Here is a 7,044-nt window from a genome sequence, read left to right on the forward strand (position 1 = left end):
AAAACAACAGCCTCAACTACCGTTGCTTCGACCACAGTTTCTTCAGATACAACTGCTTCATCGACCGACGTCTCAACCACAACTGTCTCACCCTCTTCTCTGGACCATGCCGCGCTCGTACAATGGTGTTTCGAACAGGCTTTGACTGATGTATGTGATGATTTGGTGGCATAACTCTCAGGAATGGCATTGTCAAATTAAGTTTTTAAGTAATTTGGCTTTTTAAAATAAATATGCTTCCTTTGGAGTATATGTACATATTTGCACCCTAGCGTTAATTTTTTTTGGATGGTAAGTAGTGAGTTTCATAAACTGGAGGCGCCAACAGCCAAAGAAGTTTGTGGTCCCTTATTAAAGCAACCTCTTTCCCTAAATTGGAGAAGGGGCAGTCCGCATTTGTCATTCTGGAGTGGTGAACCTGCTAATGCTGCTCTATACGCGACACATACAAACTTTGCTATTTTGTTGCTTAGCATCAGAATAGCTTGCAAGGTGCTGGCTTGTGTGCGACTCACAGCTGCTTGCAATTCACTACTATCCATTTGAAGGGCTATAATTGGGACCAGTCGAGAGCCATTAGCTTTCATTGTTTGAAGTCACGGAAGAATTTAAGAAGGGCTAAATATTTCGGGATTGGTTTAGGAATGTTTTGGAACAGTACAGGACAATTTTAGGGACATTTCGGGACAAGTTCTAGATCATTTTGGCTAGTAAGGGACCATTTCGGGACTTGTTCGAGATCCTTTCGGGGCAAGTTCACGATTTTTTCAGAACCACTTCAGGACAATTTTGAGACTAGTTCGGGATCATTTCAAAACAGCCATGTGACCACTGAGAATTTGAGTAAGGAATAATCTAATTCTTTCCCTCTTCTGAGCTACCAGGTAAAGTGGGCACAAGCCATCTATGATAAGCGCCGCGTCTTCTGAGATCTTTCTGAACGCAGAGAAGACTCTAAGAGCTCACAAGCGCTACGTTTAGTTTGTATTTCGTGCATATGAGATGCGCCTTAATGTGTCACACCAAGCTGTCGCATCATGGAGAATAATAGACTTCACACCCCAGCCAAAACCTGCCATGCTTGCTGCCTTGGTGTACCGAAGTCAGTCATTTTTATAGCAAGGGCTACCTTTGCAATCCCAGCTTTTTCACTACCGTACCCCATTGGGTCACGCACGCTAAGTCAATGGTCCACTAAGTACTTCATGTATGGCCTAGACTCTATGATGCTGTCACCAATTATCAGCACCACCATTCTTACGGCTGCTGGTAAATACGGCTTCCGTCTTATGGGTAGCCAGCCTTAGACGCTTCGCAGCTAGCTATTCCAAAGCCGTTACTATACTTAGCATGTTCCGCAATGGTCACCACGTCCGTGAACGTTTGCGGACACAAGGATTGATACATCGTCCTTAAAACTAATGAATTGTGCCCTCTTGTGTATTTTGAATCTTAATCTGCCATCGTGCATGATGTTCCACAAAAATCTGCTCTAGCACGGATCCTTGTGGCACACCAGTTGTGACTTCGTAGTCCACGGCTTCAATGTCGTAGCGCAGCACTGTATCGGACAAATAGCTGGGCACATGCAACATGCGGAGAGTGTGAAGTATTTCATCCAGTTCGCATTATTGAACGCATTCTTGTCTGTGGTAGATCGCTTTTTCCTAGACTCGGTCGAACTGGTTGCTTAACAGGTGTCTGTTAACATGTGTCTCCAGTCGGTTTTTGATGACAATCTCAAGCAAGCTTGCCATTGGAGTCCATAGGGTTCGAAATTTCTGACTTTGGTATCGATACTGAGTACTCATTCTGGCATCGAGCTCATGGTATCGATACTCTAAAAGTATCAGGGAAAAAGTATCGATACTACTCAGTATCGGATTCATTAAAATACGTTTTTTGGGATACTAAAATTATTTTGCTCTTCAATCGTATATCTATATATATTTCCTGAAATTAAAACAATAGACATTTAAAATATTTGATTTTTATTTCATTGCAGAACTTACTTCCACGATAGAAGTAATTTAAACGTTAAATGTACATACATAAATACACACATATTTACTTTCACGAATTTTAAATTTTATTAAGAATTTTTGGAAACTTTGTGGCCTATTCAATTTTGTATAATGCTTGAAACACAATACCCGGCGAACGGCAAATTTCGCCCAGCAGAGCGATGCCGACGACCAACTTTCGCCCGGCTAATTCGCTTACTGAAACACAAATAGAGCGGTATCAAGGCGTATTTAACAAGGTGGTGTTAGCCGTATATAAGTAAAAAATAACACTAACAAATTATACGCTGATGTCCATACTGTCATTAAAATGAGTTACAACAAACACATCATGTTGACAAACACATGGTCTCCACGGCGAAAAACTCAGCTGTCGCCCCAACACCACCTTGGTAAATACACCTTGAGCGGTATCGAGCGGTTCGAATGCTGTCAGCTGATAAGGTGACCATGTTTCAAGAAGGAAGCTTTTACAACGAAGAGGGAAAATACCAGCAAGAAGAAGTTTAAAATATAGAAATAGTCTTTAAATATAACTATTAGTAAACTTACGTTTTACTAGATTAATCTCTGATAGAATAATATAAGGTATATTATTTTACTTTTAAACAAAAATTACGATAACTTTTAAAGTATGGTCATCATGGCCTTTTTTTGTCGTTGCCGTCGACCGCGGCGATAGAAATAAATCTATCGTCGCGAACAGTCGTCGAGCAAACTTCGTCGTTTGCTTTGATTGTGCGCGTTCCTATATAAATCAGTGTGTTTTAATTATTTCGGCGAACATTCGCGACGAAAAATTTGCCGTTCGCCGGTGTTGTGCTTCAGCTTTAATATTGTGCAAGTTTTAATTAAAAGTCAACGGTAGTAGGCTACACGGAAAGTTGAATAGGTTACAAAACTGCATACCCTAAAAGTTTCTAAAAATTCTGTATTTTCGTGAACTTTAAAGTAAACTTTAAAGTAAAGTTTTATGGCCTTATTCACAAAAATAAAAAAGGTTTATAAACTGAAAAATTTATGAAAGTGTCATTTTATTTAAGCTCTTTAAACTTACTTTATTTTTTATGAATAAGGCCATTAAACTTAAACTTTTTTGGTTTACGTTATGTAACAGACTACACGAAATTTCAGTTTATTTTAAGTGATGGACAAAATTGAATGATAGTAATCCATATAAGCAAAGAAAATTGGGTTGCCAATGGAAGACAAAATTTAAAAAGTGTTTTTTTTTTAAGTATTCGATACTACGAGTACTTTGGCAAGTATCGAGTAAAATCACCAAATAAGGTATCGAGTATTAAAGTACTCATTTTTATACCCTCAGTATCGATACCTACTCAATATCGATAGTATCGTTCGAACCCTAGGAGTCCAGCAGGCGTAATTGGCGATATAAGTGACAGAACAAGCACCTGGATTTTTTACTATAAGTACAAATTTTTTCCGCTGCTAGGTTTTCCCGAAAACACCTTCTCGCAGGTACATGTCGAAAACGTTCGCAAATATGCACAGATTTTGTGACACCACTTTCAACAGGTCGATATTTGGAATGCCGTCTGGTCCTGGCGCTTTTCGAGGATATAATTTGGAGCTTAAATACTTCATCCACAGTTACCGTTCATGTCTGCGCATGACTTTTTAAACATGTTACGCTAGCTGTCTCTAGTTGCTGTCTGTTGGTAATGCAGTTAAAGTATGCAGCAATTCAGCTATGAAGAATTGTGCAAATTCTAGCATTGCATATTTCACGGGGCAATACTTAGTTACCAGCTTATGAGATGGTAACAAAATTTACCGGTTACAAGAGTACACCGAATGCGAAAAGGGTTTAAAAATTGACAGGAACTTTATTTACCGGTTACAAACTTTTTATTACCAGCGCAGAATAGACCTGTTAAGAACAATTTAAAATTACGATGAAAATATAACTAACAAAACATAATGTATGTTTTGATTGACGACTAGTCTGGTATTTAAAAAAAAATTACATAATACACATAATTACATAATTTATTTATTTTCTTTAAATCTTGAATTACGAGTAATTCTAAACAGGGACGTGAACCGGTTTTGGACCGAACCGGTTTTGAACCGGAAAACCGCTTTTTTATATAAACTAACTGAACCATTAACCGAACCGAAATTTTCCACAAATGTTGGATCNCATCGTTCGAACCCTAGGAGTCCAGCAGGCGTAATTGGCGATATAAGTGACAGAACAAGCACCTGGATTTTTTAATATAAGTACAAATTTTTTCCGCTGCTAGGTTTTCCCGAAAACACCTTCCACAAATGTTGGATCCGAACCGAAAACCGAACCACTTTTCATAAAGGTTTAATGGTTCGTTTCAACCAAAAGTTTTTTTACCATGTGCCAATATCAAATGTAATAGCAACCTATCTCATTTGACAGACACATGACATTCATCCTTGCGCGTTGTTTCACTTGACACTTGACGCTTAAATTTTTTAATTAATTAATTAATCCCAACGGTTTTTACCCTCCTTTCCCGCCCAACCGACACGAGGGGCGCAGTCCGCATGACGTACGAAACTTTTTTTTAATGATTTTTTTTTGGTGTCGAGTCGTGGAGATCTAAAACTATTCAGCTACAGAAACAAATTCATCAGCTGATTGGATATGCTACAGATGGTCAGCGCTATTCTGCATTTCGATTAAGTTCCCGCATTCCGCTCCGCAAGAATCGAACTTAGGTATTCTGCGTTACAATCGAACGAAAGAGGCAGAGGAAGAGAGAAAACATCTTTCGAAATCAGCTGTTTGCCTAGGAATGTGTGAAATCGAAACAAAACAAAGAAATATTGGCCACCAAACAATAGCAGCTTATGAAGTTTGAGTTTGTAAATATTTTAAAATAACTAAATGCATCTAGCATCACTGTAATTTAAAAATAAAATTTCGTTTGCTCTTAATTTAAGTGGAAACATAATTATAAGAATGAAATCCATAGCCGCGGCGTTATTGCTTGAAGAGGAGGACGTGTCCCAGATTGCTGATGCGGAAGTTGAGAGGCGGAGGTTTAGGGACATGTTTGATCATTTTCAGATGAGTGAAGAGTAATAAGAAATTCATCTTGAACTGTATTACTCATCGCTCAAATCCAGTGAAATTATAAACATTGTTTGAGCACTCCACAACATTTGCATTTACTACAGAGTGGAAGATTTGAACGCAAATGAATTCAATTTTGAAAGCCGCCAGGAGCNAACAGGAGTTTAAGTGTCGAGATCTAAAACTATTCAGCTACAGAAACAAATTCATCAGCTGATTGGATATGCTACAGATGGTCAGCGCTATTCTGCATTTCGATTAAGTTCCCGCATTCCGCTCCGCAAGAATCGAACTTAGGTATTCTGCGTTACAATCGAACGAAAGAGGCAGAGGAAGAGAGAAAACATCTTTCGAAATCAGCTGTTTGCCTAGGAATGTGTGAAATCGAAACAAAACAAAGAAATATTGGCCACCAAACAATAGCAGCTTATGAAGTTTGAGTTTGTAAATATTTTAAAATAACTAAATGTATCTAGCATCACTGTAATTTAAAAATAAAATTTCGTTTGCTCTTAATTTAAGTGGAAACATAATGATAAGAATGAAATCCATAGCCGCGGCGTTATTGCTTGAAGAGGAGGACGTGTCCCAGATTGCTGATGCGGAAGCTGAGAGGCGGAGGTTTAGGGACATGTTTGATCCTTTTCAGATGAGTGAAGAGTAATAAGAAATTCATCTTGAACTGTATTACTCATCGCTGAAATCCAGTGAAATTATAAACATTGTTTGAGCACTCCACAACATTTGCATTTACTACAGAGTGGAAGATTTGAACGCAAATGAATTCAATTTTGAAAGCCGCCAGGAGCAGGGGAAGAACAAAGCTTATCCTTCCATAGCAAATCGAATTCAAGACAACATACAAGTTAGTAAACGAGTGCAATAATAAAAACATCTTTTTTATGTAACTTAAAATTTTATGTATGTATGTATGTACATATGCACATCTATAAATTTTATACAAAAAGAATAAATTGTATTCAGTACATCTCACAGTCTTATTTATAGATAATGAAAACAAAAACGCCTGGACTTCCTCTTTTAAAACCTCGCGCAATATCCCTTTTGGTTGCCATGGACGCGAAAACACAGAAATCGAGAAAATTCATTTATGATGGCTTTTACAATCATGCACAGTATATTTTACTTAATTTTTTTAATAAAATTTTATTCTTTAAACCCACCAAAATAACAATCGAAACGTTCTCCGTCAGCAAATTTGCAACTTAGAAAAAAACGGAACTCCGATCGAAATGTAGAATAGGTATAATCGTAAATTTCAAAGATTGATCGAAAGGAAACGGAACGCAGAATACCAAAGTTGCCAAACGGAGAATATTTCGATTCAAATGGAAATGCAGAATAGGGCTGAGTATTTCAATTATTGAGAGTGGAAATGATAGTTTTCTTTATAGTAAAAATCGAGTCCAAAATTAGTTTTGCGTGGCTTCAAAAACAGAGGTCAAAAGTGTCTTGACACTTGACAGGAAATATTAAAATTTACCTCAGCCAGAAGGTCTGGGCTATTAATCAAGCCTGTCATTAATTTTACGATAAATATTATACCTAGCATTTCTCTACGATTTGCGAGTGTAGGCAAATTTATGACCTTTAAACGACTAGTGTAAGGAAGGAGATTGTAGTCTTAATCCCAGTTAAAATCACGCAATGCAAAAAGCATTAATTGTTTTTGAATTGATTCAATCCTTTCTAAATGAACTTGGTAGCGGGGATTCCGCACATTAGATCCGTATTCTAGTATAGGCCTAATTAAAGTGGTAAAAACAGATTTTGTAACATAAGGATCTTTGAAATATTTTGACTTTCGCTTTACAAATGCAAAAACGCCTTTGGCTTTATTGACTGTAACATTAATATGATGGTTGAAATTGAGTTTGGAATCCATTGTGATACCAAGATCGACAAAATTGGATACCTGCTCCA

The sequence above is a fragment of the Rhagoletis zephyria genome, unplaced genomic scaffold (genome assembly GCF_001687245.7).
Source record: "Rhagoletis zephyria isolate East Lansing unplaced genomic scaffold, Rhagoletis_zephyria_1.1 Rzeph_scaffold_01343, whole genome shotgun sequence".
Lineage (NCBI taxonomy): Eukaryota > Metazoa > Arthropoda > Insecta > Diptera > Tephritidae > Rhagoletis > Rhagoletis zephyria.